The following is a 24068-nucleotide window of genomic DNA, read 5'->3' on the forward strand; positions in this document are numbered from 1 at the left end:
AAATATATAAATAACTCATACAACTGAATAACAATAAAAACAACCTTATTGAAAAATGGGCAGAAGATCTGAATAGCCATTTTTCCAAAGAATGTATAGAGATGGCCAACAGAAACATGAAAAGATGCTCAATATCACTAATCATCAGGGGAATGCAAATCAAAACCATACCACATCACATCTGTCAGAATGATTTTTATCAAAATGGCAAGAAACAAGTGTTGATGAGGATGTGGAGAAAAGGAAACACTCATACACTGTTGGTGGGAATGTAAATTGGTGCAGCCCCTGTAAAAAACAGTATGAAGTTTTCTCAACAAAAACTAAAATTAGAACTACTGTATGACCCAGCAATTCCACTTCTGTGTATGTATCTGAAGAAAACAAAAATATTAATTTGAAAACATACATGCACCCCATTGTTCATTGCATCATTATTTACAATAGCCAAGATATGGAAGCAACCCAAGTGTCTACTGATAGATGAATGGATAATGAAGGTATGGGAGATATATAGATATAGATAGATATAGATATAGGTATGATGAAATATTACTCAGTGATGATGAAGAATGAAATCTTGCCATTTGTGAAAACATGGATGCAGCTAGAGATACGCTAAGTGAAATAAGTCAGAGAAAAACAACATATGATGTCACTTATACTTGGAATCTAAAAAGCAAAACTAATGAACAAACATAACAAAATAGAAACAGACTCACAGATACAGAGAACAAAATGGTGGTTGCCAGAGGGTAGGGAGATGGGGGGATAGATGTAATCTGTGAAGAGGATTAAAAGGTACAAACTTATAACTATAAAATAAATACGTCATGGGGATATAATGTACAGTATAGGGAATTTAGTCAGTAATATTGTAACAACTTTGTATGGTGACCGATGGTAACTAGACTTATTGTGGTGACCATTTCATAGTGTATAAAAATATTGAGTCACTATGTTGTATACCTGAAACCAATATAGTACTGTATGTCAATTACAATTCAATCAAAAAATAGATTAGCATTAATGCATGTAAAGCCCCTGGCACAGTGCCTGGACCTTAGTAGGAGGCTTAATAAAGGACAGGTATTGTTAATAAAAACACATTAGTCTCCTGAACAGCATTGGCCCTTTCATTTGGCCACCCATAAATCCTCGTATATTCTTATGGGCTCAGCAAGGTAGGTAGCGAAGTTGATTGATTTACATAAAAATATACTTTAATAAATTCCTGTGTAAAGAGTTATTACATAAAAGTTCTATAGATCAGCATCCCATCCCTAATCCCTTCCTTATTCCTGGAAGGGAACTACTTTTCTGAATTTGCTGTGTATTTTTTCTGGCCTTTTGTTATATGCATTTGGTTCATTAAGTACCCAAATTATAAATACTGTATATTATGGGAGAATTTCATTATTATTTTTAATGTTAAAATACCATTCTGCAGCCATCTATGTATTAATATCTAATATAATATCTTGGGATTTTTTTTTCCCATAGACCCACTTCCTTACTTGAGTAGCTTTGCCTTAGTACAGACATATATTACTATGATTTATTTAGTCATCTCCTTTGATGGCTTTTTAGATTGGTTTGATTTCTATTTGTTTGTTTTAGAGCTGAAATAAACATTATATTATAAGGCTCTTGGGGTATATTGGAGGTCATTCTCTTAGCCTTTTCATAAAACACAGAAATGCATTTTGCCCTTATGATTGGAATATTTGGATTAACTGGAAACTTAACTGCCTTTGGATTGTTCTGTGGATCAAATCCTCAGTGAAGGCAAGGGTGAAGTTTCACAAGATCAGATATTAACAACAAAGTGTCAAAGTAGTAGAGAAAAAGAAGGCACTTGCCACATGGTAACTTCAGCTGACAGGCTTATTTGCGAGCATTTATTACAAACCTTTCTTGAACCTCCTTGTACTGAGGATGTGTTAACAGAAATTAATTTGTGTCAGTGAAACTGGTAGGGGCTTGGTTCACTATAGAATTTGTACAAAAAGTGAAGTGTAAAAATTAGAAGAAAAAAGGTGACCTACAGCTGGTAAACCTGAGATACGTGCAACATACTTTATTTCAGGAAAATTGATTAGCTAATGAGAAGATAAGTTTGGACCAAAAGCACAAACCAAGAAAGGTCAGAAATCTCAGCAAATAAAGTTAAGTCCTTAAACCCTCTTCTTTCACATGCAAAATGAAGGGCTTGAAAAAAATAATTGTAACCTCTTAATTCTATGTTTTCTAAATGAATTCCATCAAATTCATATTTTCTTTAATAATAAAATCTCTGATTTAAATTTGATATTCAATAGTTATATAAACGTTTGTGTAGACAAGCAGTTATGAAAATCAGATGAGAAACTTTAGAGATTCATTACGGGTTGCTGGCAATGACCTATTGGAGCTGAGAACTTGTCCTTCCTCTCAGGGCTAGGGATTTGCCCATCTTCAATTTGCCTACAGGAGCTGAAGACTCCTAATGTCTGCAAGTATCAGGCAGATGGCAATTCCTTGAAGTCTCCTCAAAACTGGCAGCTAGGCTCAGCCTGACTAATGCTTGAGCTCAAAATATGTATTCTCTGAATACAAGGCTGCTTTTATTCTTGCCCCATAAAAAAAGGGACAGCAGTAAAGAAGGAGAGTCCCATTGCTAGAATATAGTCCCATGTAAAGTCCCGTATAGTATGTCTATCTCTGCATCTCCACAATTTGCCACCAGTTGACTTTTCTTCCTGGCACCTACACTAAATAACCTGTACCAGTATTCACAGCAATTTATTAAAGTTGCTTTCAGAAATTATTACTGAAACTAGCTTCCTATTTACTTTCTACTTGTAGACAGTATTAATTCCTTCTACTTTCTTACAAATTTCTAAATTTTGATTTACATAAGAATATTAAAATACATGTATGATTTTTATAATTGGTTTTTCTTTAATATTTAATATTTGTCAGTCCATCTGTAAATCTTTTTCACTCAGTGAGCCACTAAAAGGAACTTGGGACTTACTTTTATGTGAATGTACTTTAAAGCATTTATCAAATAAGCCAAGAGAGCAAGGAAATTGCCACATACTTCAGGTATGTGTGTGTATGTGTGTGGTGAAGGATGTGGTAGCCTATTTGGGAAGGATAGAGCTGCAGTATGCACGGAAAGCTATAAGGAAAAGTTTAGACTACTCATATAGTTAAAACTTCACTGTATCTTCCAGCTCTTTGATGATTGCTACATTATATGAAAGCATTGTCTTTTTGAAAATGAACAGCCTTTGAGCCAGTTTATAAATTGCATAGATTCAAGCCAACACCAATTACAAAGAAAACATTACCCTGTCTTTCTCCCCCTGTGCTGCTTTTACTTAAACAGTCATTCAGGTGGAAAAATGCCAGCCTTCCTGCCCTGGGGCTTGTTGAGTTCACTCACAGATGTCTGGCTCAGATTAGAAATGTATACAATGGCACTGATGCCAGGCTGAGCCTGGGAATTTCCTTGACATCACAGTGAAGTATAAATGTTTGAATGATCACCTGAAACAGGTCTAGGATGGCCTTTGCTAATTTTAAAGTAGGTTTTCTTACCTTTCCTGAAAGGATCCTTCCTTAGAAAGTCTATTCATCACTGTAGCATGCTTTGGTAGGGGAAAAAAGCCAAATGGATGTGGAGGATGATAGGTAATAATAGGCAGAACACTCTGCTAATCTGACATTGAAGTGGAATGATCTGTACACATATGTTAATTTTATAGATAACTGAAGCTTTCAAGCACTGAAAGTAATTTTAATAGAAATATTTCTGAAACATTACACACATTTATGCCTTCTAAAACACATGAGTTTAATATAATTTTACTTTTCTATTAAAGCTCAAAGTATCGGGGCTTCCCTGGTGGCGCAGTGGTTGGGGATCTGCCTGCCAGTGCAGGGGACACGGGTTCGAGCCCTGGTCTGGGAGGATCCCACATGCCGCGGAGCAACTAGGTCCGTGAGCCACAACTACTGAGCCTGCGCGTCTGGAGCCTGTGCTCCGCAACAGGAGAGGCCGCGACAGTGAGAGGCCCGCGCACCGCGATGAAGAGTGGCCCCCGCTCGCCGCAACTGGAGAAGTCCCTCGCACAGAAACGAAGACCCAACACAGCCAAAAATAAATAAATAAATAAATAATTAATTTTAAAAAAAAGAACTGAAGTTACACCTTGGGCAAGTCCCTTACCCTCTTCGAGTTTGTATGTTCTTATTAAAGCTCAAAGTATCTATCTACGTGAATGCCAATCTATTCTGCAATATAATAGCGAATGGAATCAATATGGCTTGGAGAGCTGTAGAACAGGTCACACTCAAATGTTTTTCAGCTTTTCTCTATCTTCAACCTGTGAGCTGCAAGTTTTACTATTGTTTATGTACCTAACTAGCCATCTTCAAGCCCGATTCTAATTTAATTTTCCAATTTTTGCTGAACTTTGGGAAACTACATTACTAGCCTTATTAGAAAAAATTAAGATTTATGAAGGTATCTTAACACAAGTTCAGTATTTCTCTGAAGGAATATCATGGATTACTTATTCACTCACAGATTCACATGACACACGTTTATTGGATTCTTCCCACCTTCTAGGTGCAGAACAAAAAAAGAGAAATGTTCTCCTCAAGACAGGAGAACCTGGACTAATAAAGTTAAAGAAAAGGAAATAAAAATTGCAATCATCCAGGTTATATTTAGGGTCAGAAGCTTCAGATGAAATCACAAAAAAGTTTAAACAAACAAAGCAAGTAATGTTTCTCTATTTAACAGATGAAGGGAATGAAACTCAAGTTTAAATAACTTGCCCAATATCATAAGTGTCAAAGCCAAGATTTGAAACTTTGTCTTTCTGACTTAAAACCTCTGAACTTTCCATGTTGCTATGTTCTCTCCCCAAATGCCATTTCCCTTCCTGTTTCTCCCCATCTCCCTTCTAATACACAAAAAGGAGTTTGAAGAAGGGTGCTAAAAATGAAGCAATTTGCACAAAGCAGAAATACTTCTGGGAGACTATCTTTACATCTTTCTCTTATAATACTTTGCTGACTTGCCCTCACTTGTAAATATAAGCTCTCATTCAATGGCTTTTTTTCTTCACACATATGGGGTTGTTCATAGCTAAATTTTATGGAATTAAGACGGCCAGAAAACTGAAATCTGGATAAGTGAGATGGCACTGACTTCTGCGGGGCAATCTTCTGCCCAACTGGTTGATTATTTATTAATTTTAGGAAGTTATCTATAAAATTAACATATGTATACAGGAAGGCAGAAAATGAACAATGAATAAGGGCGATACAGTGAACAGAAGGAAAGCAGCAGGGTCAATAAATACTAGGTACAAGGTGCATGCAATCAAGCTTGTAAAGGACCTTGATCAAGGCATATGGTTGCTGAGGAGTTAGCTCTAAGCAGCATGTTCTGTGGAGCTTCCTGTGGTGAGCTGCTCAGCCCAGGGAATGCAGGGCAAGGCAGTTGAAAGAAGCCAGGACCCCAAATGTCAGGGGCAACTACCTATATTAAAAAAAATAGGTGCTGAATCTAGGGACTACAAAAAACTCAGCAACTGAAAATAGATAGTTTTGAACAAGAAGCGTGCTTCTGTGTTTACTGTTTCTATTATTCTTCAGGCTTAGTTTGCTTACCTTCTTTTTTATAGTAAATATTATTTTTCTCTTTAAAACATTCACTAATAATAATGTTCAAAAACCTGGTTTTCTAAGATTTGTACATGAAACACATCCAAATTTGGGTTTTTCCTAAATCAATTCAAAACATATTCTAGAATAATTTATGCTTCAAAAACTGAAGCAAAGTATTTGGTGTATAAATCATCAAGAATTGCCTAATGGTTTAGATTAGAGAAAGGAATATATGCAATAGTGAGCTCAATATTTGGAGCTTTAAGAGACTTCTAAAATTTCCCTCATCTCTCTTTATGTTTAGTAGAATGGATGAAGGAAACAGTTCCTCTTGATCTGACATTCAGACCAAATGGATAGAATCCCTGCGAAAGGATACCAAATGAAAGAACAATGAAGTAGCCAGGGAATACTCAGAGGTGCTAAGGTTTCCCTTCAGTCAAGTGATCTTCAGCAAGTCTTCATCTCTTGTCAGGTTAAGATAAGACACCACACACGTATCACCATCATCCATCCAAGCCACAGGCTGAAGTAGGTGTGATAGCCATGGTTGTCAGGAGACACTGTGCAATCACAGAAAACAACACCAAGATTTGGTAATTATCTATTGTTTTATTCCCATTTACTTAAAAGGAGACAAAGTTCTCTAGAGCAGACCCAATGAACATTGCTCATAAGCACAATAGAAATAAGATATTAATCAAATGTATTCTAATGCCTCTAGTGAAAGAATGATATGAATGATAAAGTGATTAATAGGAGACAACAAACCTTTGAATGCCTGTCAGCATTTGTATGCAGCATGCTTGAATAATTTAATGAATTAATATATCCTCCATGAAAGCCTGGAAGCCAGAATTATCTTCAGCAGGGTCACACCTTATTTTCAAGAGTTTCCAAGCTCTGTGCTAACTCCCTGAATTGGTATGCGAGGCAGAGTTGTCGATTTAATGTTCACTGCAGAACTGAAGTCTAAACATTAAAACATATCACAACCTAGCGTGCTTTTAGTGAAACACTAGACAGACAACGTCAGTTTTGATTGAGTTCTTCTTCTGTCAGAGGCAATTTAGCACATGCCAACTTACTTCAACAACAACAAAACCCTTGTCGCCCTGGCTGCAATGAAACCTTGGAAGAAAAGCTCTACAAAGAAAACAGGAGAAACGTCAAGGAGGCAACCATGATTGTGAAAGGACATTCTTCTTCTACATAATCTTTGAGCCAGGCAGAAGTTACTGTCAAAAAAGATAACTTAATAATAATGAATCAGGTTGCTTCCTTGCAAGAGATACGCCAGTATTAAAATAATATCTAGCAGCCAATACCGAAAACATGGCAGCACATTAAAACTGGCCATAAATACAGTAAATAGTCTTAGAAAGACATTTAAGGAGACAAGCAACTGCATCTAAACTGCCGTATGTTAAAACACATATTTGAGCGGGCATGGCAAGGGAGTCTAATTGTCTCCTGTGAAGGCAACTGGCTTTGACTGGGGCCTCTGAGAAGGGACTAGGTATAAAGGAAGGCAGGAATTTAATAAGCCAGGTTCTCTTTGCTTCTCCAGCAGTTCCTATTTTAAAACTTTTCATTACGATCTTCTATTCTGCTGTTAAGTTTCTGTAGCTCTGGTTGCTCAGAATAGTCTAGGAAAGAATGTCTGAATTCTTGTCTCCTCCCTTTCTACCATATCCTTCTCCTTCATAAGAATAAATTTTTCCTCCAGTCACAGAGTTTACAGGCCAGGATTGTACAGTGATACAGAAGAATGCCCTTGTAGATGAATGTTGGGAAAGGAAAAACAAAGAGAAAATCTTTTCCCATAGATTCCATATCCTGATTCTTTCTGAAACCTTTGATAGCTTCCACCTGCTCTGGAGGTTGAAGACAAGTGTTGGCCTGCCTGTTAGAATCTCTGCCAGTTTTGGGAAAATGGTTTTATGGGGAAAATATTGAGAACTGTGAGGGCACCCCTATTTTTCATGCCCTCTTTGCCCTAACAGAAAGCTACCCCCACCCCAAACAAACACAGTATCTCTTACAGCTCTCTGAAAAAGAGGTTCTTCTTTCTCTCATGCAACCCCATCAGTCAGACTGTAGGTCCACGTTCCCACTGCCCATCCAGATTATTAAACTTCCACACTCTCCTAGCAAACAAACAAACAAATCTTCCTCCACTGAATTTCATATAACTCGACAACACTATTCAAACCCAGACTTTTGATTATAAACTTTAGGTGATACATTCATATTTATTAACACCTGGTTTACAATTTTCCTTCTGATTCCAACATCTGGCACCATTTGAGATAATGTCTTGATTGTTACGTGAGCCTGATTTTATAGTAATGGTCTCCTCTCCAGTCTACTTCAGCCATCTTCTTTCATGATTTTAACTTGGATCTTTCACAGTTCAGGAGGCATGCATGGTAGTTAAAAGTTTTCTGATGCAGAAATAGAGAAGTCAATGGTAAAAAAAAAAAAAACAGAAAAATAAAGAAAAGAAAAGAAAGGATTTTTAAGGTAGGTCCATGTGAACATGTGGAATTTGAAAAGGGAGTGACAGTAATTAACCAGATGCTTGCTGGGTAGAAGAGTCAGATTAGAATAGAGTACAAAAAAGTGAGGAGTCAGAAATTGGAGATAGTGAGGAAGTGGAGAACGGAGGAGGAAAGAGTAAGCATGTGGGAGGAATGAAAAAGAAAAGTAATTGTGGTCAGAGATTCAGAGGTAAAAGCGAAATTAAGAATACCAGAGAATACATTTTAATTCAAGTCTCTTAAATTTAATTGCATTTATTTTTCACTGCATTTGGTATGCTGGAAGAAAAGATATTCTTCCTGTAATCTTGATCCAATCTTTCCAGAAATAGTGCACTCCAAGTATTCAAACTTTTAAAAAATTTTCTTCAACTTATTCTTTTCTGCTGGGATCTGCACCTCAAGACACAAACTAGCTCACTTTCCTATCATACTTAACAAATTTATAAATATAGCTTATTTCTTTCTTCTATTCAAACTCACCAAAAGCGTATGTTCCATCTTAACTTAGTATGTTTTTCTTCCCCAACAGCCACTGCAAATGTTCTTCCTAAAAATACCCAATGACCTTCCGTATTATTTTAGTTCATCACTTTTCCTGTGATTCCCATCCCTGAGCTCTCTCCTTTAACTTTTTCTGAGCATTTCCTGTCAGCCTCCTTTGCTGGTTGTCATAACAACTTGAACAATGCTCTCATACAAAGTAAAATTTACCACACAGAGGTGTAGTGAATTTTTTCTCTTTCCTGTTTCCCCCACTAAACTGTGTATACTTTGAAGTAATGTCATATTCATTCTCATATCCCTTTGCAAATTACCCCAACTGCCTTAAAGCTTAGTAAAAATGTAGTTGCCTGATGAATATTTCATTAACTTCCAATTAATTTTAACACTAATATTTACATATATTTCCAGACATTTTACACAAGCACTAAAAAACTTGCAAGGCCCTATTATGCTACAGAAATCAGTCATGTGCATTCTAAAGGAAGTTGCTTTTTTTTTCCCCAGAGCCCACATCAAAAAACTTTATGAACAATTCCTTATTATTTTTTAAGTTTTAGAAAATTTAGAAAATGCGCAAGTCAGAATTGTAAAAAGCAAATAGGTTAGCACAAATGGAAATTTACTGGATAATGTCCTAGGACAAGAAATAGTGCATTAGCAGCAACCCAGCATTCACCGTGTACTCCCCTCCAATACAACCTACTTCCTCTTGTCCAAAGGGAACAACTAACCTGACTTCAAACACAACATATTACTTTTGGTTGTGTAAAAAATTAGGTGGATCATATGAATACATATTAAACTTTACATCCTAATAAAAGAAAATAAATCCTCTTTCCAATACACTAAAACATTCACAATTGATCCTTTACTAACTGACAGAAAAATCAATAAATCATATAAAGAAGAAATTTCACACAAAAAATATCAGATCACTGTGCAATAAAAATTGGAATTATTTACACAGACAAAAAAAAGTTTCTACTTGGAACGTTAAATATTATATATACATATATATGTGTATATATATATATATATATATACACACACACAAACACAAAATGTATATTTAAGTTCTATAATGATAGGAACAATTTTCTTTTCTGATATAGATCAGTAAAAGAAGGAAAATCTCTTCTAAGGATGACATTAAATTATCACTGATGGAGTGTGGATGGGATGAAATATAGATATCTATAGTGTATAAAACTGTCTTTACACAAATCACTTATTATGTATAAGAAGATATATTACAATTATATCATAGAGAATCTAGTGATCAAAGACAACGTTATCAGTGTTGAGTCAAAACAACACCATAGGCCTCCTGAATAAAATACACTGAGAAGGCAAAATCATGACTGTGATATTCTTCAAAAACTGTATAATCTGAATCAGATCATAAGAAACCATCGTTGAAAAAAAAAACAAATTAGGAACATTTTACAAATTAATTGGCTTATATTCTTCATAAATGGAGTTACAAAAAAATATGTATAATTTTTGGAAAACCTGAAAAGTGACCAAAAGGAGTTATTTTATTTTTTTATTTTTCCCCTTAGAAATTGTTAGTTTTTATATTTCCAGATTTCATAGTTCTTAATTGCACACATTTTTCACTAAATCCAATGTATGCAAGAGCAAGTGTAATGAAAAACATTACTTATACTGAAGACATTATGTTTTGTACTTCTTAGGGAAAAATTGAATTATAGTTGAAGAACATATGGTTTAACAAATAATATCTTGAAGTGTATATGAGAGAGAGTGAAACATTTGTTATATATACTGAATCAACAGATTTTTAAGACAACTAAATGCATTTTTATTTTTTTGGTTTTCAGATATACTTTTATGTTTTTTTAAAGTTAAAATGCATACTGACATAATTTTAAATTCACGTGCAGTTACAAGAAACAGAGAACCCATGTATACTTTATCCAGTTCCCCCCAATGGTAATATTTTGCAAAACTATAGTATAGTATTAAAACCAGGATATTTACTTTGGTACAGTCCACCAGTCTTATTCTGATTTCCCCAGTTTTACTTCTTCTCATTTGTGTATGTGTATTTATTTCTACACTAAAATTATACAGGCAAGACATTAAACAGTTGCAATATCACAAGGATCCCTTCTACTGCCCTTCTTTAATCACCCCCATGTTCCTCCTGCCTGTTCCTACCCACTGGAGACCACTCAGTTGTCCTCCACTTCTAAAAGTTTTCCTTTCAAAAATGTTATATAAGTGGAATCACACATTATATATATCTTTTGAGTTCTGTACTTTTCACTCAGCATAATTCCCTAGAGATTCATTCAAGTTGTTACATATATCTAGTTTATTCCTTTTTATTGCTGAGTTGTATTAAGTGGTTTATGTACATATACATACAAATACACAGTTTGTTTAACCATTCACCTATTGAAGAACATCTAGGAATATTACAGTTTTTTGGTTGTTACAAATGAAATTGCTACGAACACCTGCGTATGGGATTTGGTGTGAACAAAAATTTTATTTCTCTAGGATGAATACCCAAGAGGGCAATTGTTGTGTAGTATAGCAGTTGCATATCTAGTTTTAGAAGAAAGTGACAAACTATTTTGTAGATTGGCTATACCATTTGCATTCCCACAAGCAATGGATGAATGATACAATTTTTCCATGTTCTCACGAGTATTTGTTTTTATCACTATTTTTTTAAAGTTATTCTTGGAAGTATGTAGTGATATCTCATTATAGTTTTAATTTTCCTTTTCCTGGTGGCTACTGATGCTAAATATCTTCTTCAGTGAAATGTCTGTTCATGTGTTTTGTCTATTTCTAAATTGAGTTTTTGTTTATTTTTCACTGTTGAATTTTTAGAGTTCTTTGTGTTTTATAAATACTAATCCTATGGCAGATATGTAGTTCACAAATATTTTCCCCCAGAATGTACTTTATTTTTTCTTCTTCCTCACATTGGTTTTTTAAAGCAGTTCTACTGAGGTATAGTTGATTACAAAGAACTAAATATATTTAATGTGTAAAATTTAATGAGTTTGGACAAGTATGAACACTCATGATGCTATCACCAAAATCAATGTAATACACACAGCCAACACCTCTCAAAGTTTCCTTAGGTCTCTTTATTTTGGTTTTGGTTGTTTTGTGTGTATGGTAAGAACATTTATCTTGAGCTCCACCCTCCTAACAAATTTTGAAGTGTGCAATACTGTACTGTTAACTGTAGGCATTACATTGTGTAGCAGATCTCTAAAACTTAGTCATTTTGCATAAATAGAATGTTATATCCATGGAACAACAACTCTCCATTTTCCCTACTCCCAACACCTCACAACCATTATTGTATTCTTTGCTTCTATGAGTTTAATTATTGGGATAATGTACTATTTGCCCTTCTGTGATTAGCTTCTTTTACTTAGTATAATCTCTTTAGATTCATCTACGTTGTTGAAAATGGTAGAATTTCCTTCCTTTTTAAAGCTGAATAATACTCCATCATATGTATATACCATTTTCTTCATCCATTCATCTGTCGATGGACACTTAGGTAGTTGCCATATCTTGGCTATTGTGAATAATGATGCAAAGAAGATATTTTTTTGAGATCCTCATTTCAATTCCTTTGGGTGTATATGCCCAGACATGGGATTGCTGGATCATATAGAGGTTCTATTTTAATTTTTGAAGAAGTGCCATACTGTTTTCCATAGCTGCTAAGCCATTTTACGTTCCCATAAACAATGTTCAAAGGTTCCCCTTTCTCCATATCCTTGCCAACACTTGTTCGCTTTGGTTTTTTGATAACAGCCATCCTAACAGCTGTGAGGTGATATCTCAATGTAGTTTTGATTTGCATTTCATGATAATTAATGATGTTGAGCAGCTTTTTATTTCTTTCACAATGACCTGTTGGCCATTTGTATGTCTTCTTTGGAGAATTGTCTGTTCAAGTCTTTTGTTCATTTTTAATCAAGCTATTCGCCTTTTTTTGTTGCTTTTTGTTTGTTTGATTTTGCCCTTAAGCTGTAGGATGTTCACATGGGCCTTTCCAGAGGAAATGTTTCTAATTTTGATGAGATGCAACTAATATATATTTGCCTCTTATAGATTGTGCTTTCATGCCAAGACTATGAACTGTCCCTAGCCATGGTCCCCTGATATGTTCTCCCTTTTTTGCTTTTAAGTTGTATAGCTTTATGTTTTACATTTATGTCTGTATCCCATTTTGAGTTAATTTTTTTAATAATGTATGAAGTTTATTATTTAATAATATATGAAGTTTATTTTTATTTTTTAATAATGTATGAAGTTTAGGTTTAAGGTTTTTTTTAACCTTTTTTTTTTTTAAAAAAAAAAAGATGACTTATTCAATAGATAGTGCCGGAGCAATTGGTTATCTATGGATAACCTATTGCTCCGGCACTATCTATTGAATAAGTTATCTTTCCTCTACTGAATTGTTTTGTACCTTGTCAAGAATCAGTTGGGCACATTTGTATGGTTATATATGTGATTCCATTGTTCTATGTGTTTATTACCTTACTAATAGCAACTCTCTTAATTACTGTAGCTACATAGTAAAACTTAATATTCAGTAGAATGATTATTCCACTTCATTCTTTGTCAAGAGTGTCTTAGCTATTCTAGTTTCTTTACATTTTCATATATATTTGAAAACAATTTTGTCCGGATTTATAAAATACTTTGTAGGGATTTTGATGCCAATTGCATTAAATCTATAGATCTGAATGACATATTTGTTATCTTGAGCCTTCTACTCCATGAACGTGGTGTACCTCTCTATGTATTTAGGTCTGTCCTAATTTTCAACATACATTTCCTATACATGATTTGTTAAACGTATATTTAAGTATTTCATTTTCTTTGACATAGTTGTGAATGGTTTTGTGCTTTTAATTTTAGTTTTGGAATGTTCACTGTTAGTATAATAAATGCAATTGATTTTTTTTTAATGTTTGGTCTTTTTATGATCATCTGCAGACGTGGATAAACCCCACATAAAGTCTGGTTCAGTTACCGAGACTGACAATATCAAATATACACCAAGAGGGTATGAAAAGGTTTATTATCAGTGAAGACTCTGGGGGATCAGGCCAGGCATCTCAAGTAGGTCCAAAATGGCTTGAGAGAGCAAGGAAAGAAGACTGGCCTGCGTTTATATTATGATTGGGGGTGGGGTCAGGGTAAGCATTGCTGAACACTGGAAGGGTCTTGCATGGTTAGAATTCCCCACAGGCACCAAAGGAAAATCCACCTTGGCTTTCTCATCAGCTTATACAGATGTGGCTCACAAAGAGAAAAAGGAGGGATGAGACTTAAAAGATGCTGCAGTCAAACATCAAAAATAAAGTCAGGCCCCTCATTACAGTCGTATATCATGCAATATTAATATGCTCACTTTTTAATTCTCCAAGTGTTTCTTTAGATTCCTTGAGCTATTCTACTTATACAATCATGTCACCTGCAAATAGAGACAGTTTTATTTTTTCTTTTCCATTATACATGCTTTTATTTATTTTTCTTGACTTGTTGCAGTGGCTAGAATTTCCAGTGCTATATTGAAAAAGCCTTGCTCCCAATCCTAGGGGAATGATATTCACCACTACATATGATGTTAGCTGGTGCTGTAATGGATTAGAATGGATGTTTTGCCAAATGCTTTTTTCTGTCAATTAATATAATCATATGATTTTTCTTCTTTAGCTTGCCAATATTAAATGCCATTATAAATGTCAAAAATCAAATATTTAGGTTTTCAATTCATTAAAAATAATTTGTTTCCCAACCAGCTTGTCTCAAAGTCACTTTGATGTCTTATTGAAGCTGATAGGGCAAAACAAATGTTTAGTCTTATTATGACTTTGTATGAATTTTTTTTTTATCCAAGTATATTTCCTTCTTTACTTGGGTATATTTATGAAATTGTTGTATATTTGCCTTCAATATCTCTGTAAACATGTTATAACTTGTGCATATTGTAAAGAATAGTACCTCTTTGAATTGTTTTATTTCACCACAGTGTAGTCAAGGCCTTTTCAGAGTTAGTCTCCTTTAAAAATTTGCATTATAAATAATAATAATGCAAGTGATGTTTTCACGAACCTAAAGATGGGCCATGCAAAGCTATTCACAAAATTATAAATAAATCTGATGGCATGCTTTTTCTGATTTTCTTTAGTGGTATTTTAAAGTCATAAAATAGGTTTTATTTTATAGTTCTACATATTATACTAACTGGAAGTTAAGTGAGTAATGGCTTACCTAGCTCTTTTACTAGTTATCAGCCCTGTTTCCTATTTTCTCTTCATATACAATCACTTATTAATGAGAAAAACAAAAAACAAAAAAAAACTTTCCTTGGAAAATTCTCTCCCAACCCTTCCTACAATTTAGGACTAAGTTGCTCAAGTCACTGTTTTTTATGGTGAGGTCTTTTTTCTGATAAAAATAAAAGCCTGCATTTACTCCAAATATTCTTCTTGGAGGTGGGTAAGACAGAAATTACTGCTATTTGGAAGCATTTTCTGTCTTGGCTTCAGTTGACAAATGCTAAATCATTGATGACCACTGTGTAGGTGACTGTGTTGGCCTTTAGCAGCAGTGGTCTCCTGTGTGGTAGAGACAAGGAAGACAAACTTCTTACACTTAGTCTAAGGGAAAAAAGGGCAAATAAAGCATTGTTGTGTGTCTTCACTCCCTCTGATGTTTTATACATATTTACAGATGGTTAAATATTGTAAATTTCTTCACAGAACTGTCATGTACAATACCATTAGGTGACAAGTAGTCTCCCAAGTATGAACTGAAATTCCTGGAGCACTTCCATGCTAAATAAAACTTTGTGTCAATGTCAGCTGTACAAATGTACTTAAATCTTTCCAGAAAGCAGAAAGATGATAATGTGAAATCATGTAAGTGCTCAGGGATCTCCCATAGTAATAAATCATAACTGGAAAACAAAGCAAACCCTGGGCAAAACTGCAAAAAAAAGGAAAGTGTGTCTTTGGTTTTCCCCCCACTTTCTCAGAGTGTCTCTCTTCCATTTCTGGGTTTCTGTGTAGTCTAACTAGCTCATTTTTTTTTTTTTTTAATAGAACAGGGACCCAACTCTAGGACCCCATGTGTATAGTGCTACTGACCAACAGGCCTTTCTCCTTTTCTGTAGAGCAATAGTAATTTGCCTAACTTTAGTTAAATTTCCTCAGGGAGTATGCATCTAAAATGAAAACATATATATACAATAATCACTGAATAAGTATTATAAACCTAGCCATACTAAAGTACATCTAATAATTGCTGATGAATAGCTTTATACATTTAAAACATAAAATGAGCATCTACAAGGTGCCAGGAACTGTAAGAGTTATTACCAATTAAATAGATAAATGTTGAATTTATTGTTGATGGGATGCTGTTAAGAAAAAAGTGTGTCTGTTTGCCCATCCATCTTTCTGTCTATCATCTATCTACATAGAGTTTTCTCTTTTTCTATGTAATACATAGGAATGTTTTCTTAAGTTTCGACAGAATATGGTTTCTCTTGATACCTTCAGACAATGAATGCAGAAACAATCTGGGATCATGTGAAAATCACTGCTGTTAATGAAAAAAAAATGTTGATTCTGACAAGTAACATGTAGTAGTGATTCTTTTAAAAATATAATTGTTTCTGCTTTTGCCCCTTAGTTTGTCTCTAAAGTTTAAAAGTTTTATAAAGGATTAAAAGAGCTGAACTCTAAGAATTCTAAGTTCTAAATTTACATTCTAAATGTATATTCACTACTCAGATGTACAGAAATGTAACATTATTTTCTATAACAAATTCATTTTAGCTAAGAAGCACCTAATTCTGCTGATATCTGAAAATTCTTAATCTTAGCCCTTCTTTATCTCTAGAAGTAAGTTCTGTGAGAGCAGGGACATTGTTTTGTTTCTAATAACATGGTAGAGGCTCAATAAATATCTGTATAATAAACTATTAAATTTTGCCATTTTATAATAATCTTTACTAGTAGATATGGACTCATTTATGCTTACAAATTTAGACTGTTTTGAGTATATATTTATTAAAAAGCCAGATTTAACCTGTGGCTTCTCTATTTTCATGAAAGATGGTCTCTTGTTGGGTCTCTAAATGGCAGGCAGAGAACAAGCCATCAGACATTGAATATCCTCTCAACATATCTAGAATTTATGTTGCCATGACCCTCATGTCCCAGGCTTAATCTGTACCATTCCCTATTCTACAGTTTACTTTCATTAGATCTATTCCCCAATGATCTATGCTCTAGCATTGTAGAGCCTGGCTAAGTATTCCAATTGAGCCTTTGGAAATGTAATATATCTATGTCTATATGAAGTGTTCATCTCAAAACTGTTTGATTTCAAATCAAAGTACCTACTATAAGCTAACACATCACTTCATTAATTGACTTTTTTACTCTAGGTTCTATCCACTACCTCCCCAAGGGGAGGGAAATATCATTTGTTCAATGGCAAGAAACATTTGGAGAAATAAAAATATATTGATTAAAAGTTTTCAAATATAATCACATGATAATATGTAATGGAGCACTGTAGTAGTTATCAAAAGACTATAAGACATAAACTTTCTAATGACAAAGAGATACAGAGACTGTTGAAAAGAAAGAAAGCGAGAATTTTAGAAAAGTAAAACACTATGAGGTTCTTCAGATACAAGTATCTGATGCAAACAATCAACAAGATGTAATATATTTGAAAGAATGTAACTTAACAAATAAAACCTACAACTATTAGCACTTGAATATTGATCTTATACTTTTGACTTTCTATTCCACCTAAAATGAATATGCCTCTCACATTAAAACACACACACACACAAACACACACACACACACACACAAAGTTTCTTCTAATATTAGCTTTTTGCAATAATCATCTTTAAGCCACTGAAACAGACTTTTGAGACAATCTGATTTTATCTTCTGAAACACTGATCTCATGGACCACTGCAGCACTACCGCCCCCCCGCCCCGCCCCGCCCCTTTTAAGAGCAAGATCACTATCTATCTCATTTAATATTATTTTGAAGAAGAATGAGAGTGCTATTTTTGTTTTAAATATACATGTAATGAAGTCAAATGTCTTACAATTTTATTCACAACTATTAGGAATTGTAAGCATAGTTTGATCTTTGGGTCTATCTACTCATATGCTAATTGAAAGAGTGACTAACATTTCAATTTCCATTACATACAGCTAGACAAAATATCCTAGGATGGGGAGGTCTCTTACTAATTCTAAATCGCACTGAATTGTTGAACACCTACTGGGCTCCTTAAATAATCTGTAATCACTCTTCTTATATTTTAAAGAAAATAATGTTTGTGATGTATTCCTGGTTTTTTAAGATGAAGTATTTAACTAACCCACCCTTAACAAAGACCTATTAACAGAAATAGCTGGATAATACAACACATTAGCATTTTGTTCCAACTCCTCCTAAGTCATAAGTTCCTTTCCAAAACAGGAAAAAAAAATGAAAACTTTCAATAAAAATGTGCTTCGACTTGCATAAGACCATTGTGTGGTCCATTGCAATGATTAAAGCAAAGTTACATGGAAGGGATCAACACAGCATAAGAAAGAGCAAAGTATGAAAAATGCAGTTACTTATTCTGCTGCCAAATATATCCTGGCTGAGAAAGTACCAAAACCTAAAATTCTACATTGATTCTTAAAAGTATCGCAACTTTCATTAGGCAAATGACCCATGCAAAATAAATCTTTAAAACAAATTCTGAACTAGCAATAGGCAATAGTCATGACAAGTGTGTTTTTTGATTTAAGCCCTCTTTTATCTATTTCATCATTTTTCTGATTGCTGGATGTGACCAGAAATTTGGGGAATACTTAATCACCGACAATGAGGAAAGGAAACAACCAAATAATTGCAAAGAGAAAACTAATACAATATATGAAAAAGTGTTACTTTCCTCTATGTGACTAATTCACTAATTATGAAAGTTCCCTAAGATTTTCAAGACCAAAGAGTCAATTTTCTCATTTTTCAGGACTTATTTAACAAGGCTGATTTGCTGTCTGTTATAGGGTGCACCTCATTATCTTTCAAATTTGTGTAATCACAGAATGCTTGATTAAGGAATGGAAGCTTTGAGTGTAATGGATATGCATGCATGATTAGTTGTAGGAGGGTATCTGTAATTATGTGGTGTATAAATATACATCTATATACTTTAAACCTTCATGATAAACACAACAAAAGTCTTGACATTTATTTTAAAATTCTTTTAGTCATAACTTAAAAGAGAAAAACAATAGTATGTTTAAAAGAACCACTAGAATTCTTGATCACACTCTTCCAGAAGAAAAATTCACAATATGATATAAAATTAATATTTACTGTCTTAAAATATTGGTGATTTTTGGAAAGTTATATGGAGCCTTTGTTTCCCAAGGTATTTTTGTGCTATGAGGCTAATGCAAATGACTATCCCAATTCATTAGGCATGCAGAGAGAGTACTGATAGGATGTGTATCTTAAATTTCTGTACTTCATATCTGTTTAACTAAATCCAAAACTGGCACATAATACACTTGTCCCCTCCATCACCCCCTGCCCTCTTATACAAATGCCCATAAATACATACCACACCACGACTGCTTCCAAATATCAGTGTGAACATCAAAACTCGCCAATTGGTAAGAAATAAATTGCCAATTGGCATATATTCATAAAAGAAGAATGATAAACTGCTATTAAATCTATTTCCATAAGTAGACTTAAAAAGTCAATTAACTAAGACACAAGAGGGAGGAGATATGGGGATATATACATATGTATAGCTGATTCACTTTGTTATAAAGCAGAAACTAACACACTATTGTAAAACAATTATACTCCAATAAAGATGTTAAAAAAAAAAAAGTCAATTAACTAAACTCAAATTTCAGCCAAACTCGAAATACTCTAATAATCATATTATAACAGAATTAGAAATTTATTTTTATGAGTTGAACTTTTTTCTATGTACTAGATGACTAGTTTTATCTATTTGGATTCAGTCCATAAAGATATTTTATATTTATGAATATTTGTTTCCACAAAACATGTGATGTAGCATTTACCTTTGTTTTCTTTTCTATTATATATGTTGAGAAAGAAAACTGACAACTACTAATAATGAAAGTTTTTTTCTTTTTCCTAAATTATTATGAGGCATTTCACCTGTGATAGTTTAAAAACTACATTTTAAATAAATTTATCATTTTAAGAGCAATGTAAAAAATATTTAATGAAATTATTTCTTATACTTCTTTATATAGATTTCATTCTGAAGAAAGAAAAGTTACTCTACACATTTAATTAACTCACTTGCTGCCCTCTCTATTATCATGAACCACATATGACTTCATTTCTAGCAGTCCTATATTTTACTGAAGAAAACCTAATAGGAAGTCAACCTTAAATGTCATCTTAATTTGCCACCTCACTAAAGGGCTCTTATAATTCGCAAAACTGATAGTGAATTTCTTGCTAGGTCATTAATGTCATTTTTCTGGAGTGAGTTGATTCCTACGGTTTATGAAAAGCTTTATGTGCAGGATTCAGAAAATGAAGGAAAGGAAGAATAAAACACTTTGAGTTACCAAATGCAATGCTAACTAGATCTGTGATCTTATACAGTACTCTAATACTTATCTAGTTGAAGGGAAAATATTATAAAATAATATGCAGCGAATCAACTTAGTTTTATTACGTCTGTAGTAATTACATTTCTAATATTAATGTGAATACTGAGAAGAAGAAGGAGGAGGAGGAGAAGGAGAAGTGGAACTACTAGGTAGAGGAGGAGGAGGAAAAGTAGAAGGAAAAGATGAAGGAGAAAGTAAAAGTGAATGAGAAGGTTAGCACCAATAAGCACAAAAATAAGTATGAAACACAAAAGCTTCAGTTTACCTAGTGTATATTTTCTTATCATTGGATGATAATTTTGTCAGGTACTATGCAAAATCCTCTTTATACATGAAGCCATTGAATCCTCATGTCATGTATATATGGAACCATTGTTATTCCTGTATTAAGATAAGAAAACTGTGACTTTGGTGAGAAAACTTACAGCTACCCAGCTGATCTTATTGCCGAATTTGAATTAATACTTATTTTTGTCAGACTTTAATGTTTGTGCTCTTTAACTGTATTTTTTTTGTACATTCTTGGATTGTGTTAGCCCACTAAAAGGTATTTTGGTAAAATAAATCATAGATTGTTTATGATGTTAATGCTTGTCCGTTTCACTTCCAGATAAAACTTGAGAACAACATTCATTCAGCTATGTTTTTCTTCCTCAGATATCAAACATGCATAAAAATAAAATAAGAAATAGTTAAAAGTGAATAACTTAAATTACAGAAAGTTGTTTTTACTTTGATAATACAAATGTTTTATCAAATATTACTTTTGCTTAATATCATTTTATTATATCAGCACTGCAAAACTATCTTCTGTATAAATTAGAGGGCTTTTAAAATTTCTTATGATATTCTTGCTAATAAACCTCAGATCCCTTAAAAGAGTGATAACTGAAGGAAAAGGCAATATTATAATGAAAAGTCCTTTATTTTGGGGGAGTTAAAATTCCAAATAAAAGTAGTTACCTCTTAAGACCATATGCTACGTAAGTTGTTCCTGTTGATGTCAACAGGAGTTCCAATGAGGAAGTGGGTAACATATGGACGTGGCATTTTGTTAACTAAAAAAAAAAAATGTTTTCCTACATTGATGTTTGTTCAGAAGAGGGATTCCTAGAGCATAACACCAAGTTGCTGAATTTACTGTTTTAGGATATCAGTGGTTATACAGTTCAGTGTTAGATTTGAAACACAGAGATGTAACTTTACTGTTGCTCACCTTGTGACATTAGCATCCAAACTTTCTATTTTTAAGAATGATAATAAAAACGTTTAGTTGAATTTTTCATTGAGATAACTGGAATTAATTTTAAGTAATTTCCTAGTCTACTGAAAATTGAATACTAAAGATTATAAACAAGGACTGAACATTTATAGTAGACATTTTGATATCTGTTAAAGTATATGTAGGATTCCTTGTGGTAGATTGATTGAAAAAAATCATCCAATTCTCCATGTCTCTTACTATCCATAATTGAGTTGATTCCACAAGAAGAATCTATGTCTCTACACAATGACTCTGAGATAAACCTTTGACTTGCTTTGGCTAATAGAGTATGGCAAAAGTGATGATTTTCCAGTATCAAATTTTGGTCTAATGACATCATTGCTTTTTACTTCTCTTGGACTCCTACCTACACTGCTGGAAAGAATATATGGAGCAGATCCAAGTCAATCTATTTGTCTCAGTTGAAACCCCAGAAACAGGAAAGAGCCTAGGGAAGATCAGCAAAGCTTCATTACTAACTTGCAGAAGCATGAGTGAGAACAAACTAGAAATATGGCCCAGCAAGCCTGTAAGCTTGTGACCAAAATTGCAAATGCTTACTGTTTTAGCCACTGAATTTTGAGGTGGTATTGTTAGGTAGTACTATTTTGACAGTATATTTCTACAACATTGCTTCCTCCCCCTCAAATAAATGATCCATCACTTCTTGAGTTAGCATCAGTTTTCAAAAGCCAGAGAATGGCAATGCACAAAAAGGACTAATCATGCAGAATCCAAAGCAAGGAAATATGGCCCATAGAGCTAACATGTGTTACTATGAGGCAGCAAAATACAGTTGCTTATAGTATGTATAAGTTTTATACTCAGATAGATCTAGGTTCCAATCTGAGCATCGACATTTATAGACTGTCTATCTGTGTATGCCAAAAGGCCCTTCTGCTCCCTCTTGAGATAGAACCTGATTGCTTTCATGACTTCTGTTACTGTTGAACATTTTTCAAAGAGAAACTGATGCTTAAATAACTCACTTTGGGTTCTGGATTTTTTCCAATATAGAGTATTGATCCTGAAGCCAAAAAACATCTTGTTTGCTCCTTCTTAACTTTTTGGTACCACTGCAAAGAGAAAATACATGAGTGAAAGACATGTCTTGTGTTGTATTTGATAAAAGCCATTGTAGAAAATACACATTTTAAAAAAGCTTTGACTACATATGAATGTGGAATGTCATTAAAATTATTGTAATTAGAAAAAAAAATCTGTATCTCATCAGGAAAAAAATAGGTACAACACATATATAAAAAGAGATTGCTTTTGCTCTTATAGTAACTTAAGCCAATCAATGATAACACTTTCTATTCTGTGTAGATGTATATGTATCATTCGTTTGTATTAAAGCAGGAAGAGGTGCCTTAGAAGACTACATGATTTAAGTATACTAATTTTTTAGATGTTATAAATGGAAAGTTCATGTGAATTACTATACTTTCCATAGAATAAGTTTCAACTGTTCAATGTGGTGTGTAACTTTTGCTAAAATTCACTGACACCTAGACAGGTGATCTGTGTAAGAGCAGGAATATAACTCTTTGACACTGTATAGAAAAGAAATGTTGGCATTTTTGTCCCTTAAAACTTCTAGTTGTTCAGTGCAAGACTCTGAATGCACCAAAATTTAGAAAGAATAAGAATCTGAAACAAAGTTGTATCAAAATCATATATGCCTATAACAAAAAAGTCAGCACAGACTGAGAATCAAAGTGAAGGGGGATCAAAGGTATAATAATAGATGAAAAATTGTTTGAAAGTCAAAGCAGAAAAGATTTGTTGGACTACTTCTAGAAATCAAAATTAGCAATATATGTCAAGGCACAATTTTTTCTAGTTATTCTGGATTTATCAAATGACCTATATGCTTCTTTCTTTACTTTCTTTCTCCCTCCTTTACTTCCTACTTTCCTTCCCTTTCCCTTTCCTTTCCTCTTCCTTTACTTGTTTGTTTTTGAACAGAAAATTTTCATACGATGGCTCATGTGGCAGTTATCTGGAGTTTAACGAGGAGGGAGCCACTTTCTTCCATATCATGTAGCCCAGCTCCCCAGATGTTGTTTAGATCAGAAAGTTTAAAGAATAATTTAAAAAAATTTTTTTCTAAAACATTTGCCAATATGTATTCATCTCTAACTGACCCTCAGTCTTCAGTGGGCTACAGAACTTTCTTGGCATGATGAGTTCCTGGACTCCATGCCATTGTTACAGTTCAGCATATAGGAAGAAACTGCAGGTACAGCTGGCATGCACCCAATACAAAAATAGGTCTTCTGGGAGTACTCAAATATAGTCTTGGAAGAGAGCTATTACTTTGTCTTAGGAAATTCCTAACTTAAAATTGCTTT

Source organism: Balaenoptera musculus, chromosome 3, assembly GCF_009873245.2.
Source record: "Balaenoptera musculus isolate JJ_BM4_2016_0621 chromosome 3, mBalMus1.pri.v3, whole genome shotgun sequence".
Taxonomy (NCBI): domain Eukaryota; kingdom Metazoa; phylum Chordata; class Mammalia; order Artiodactyla; family Balaenopteridae; genus Balaenoptera; species Balaenoptera musculus.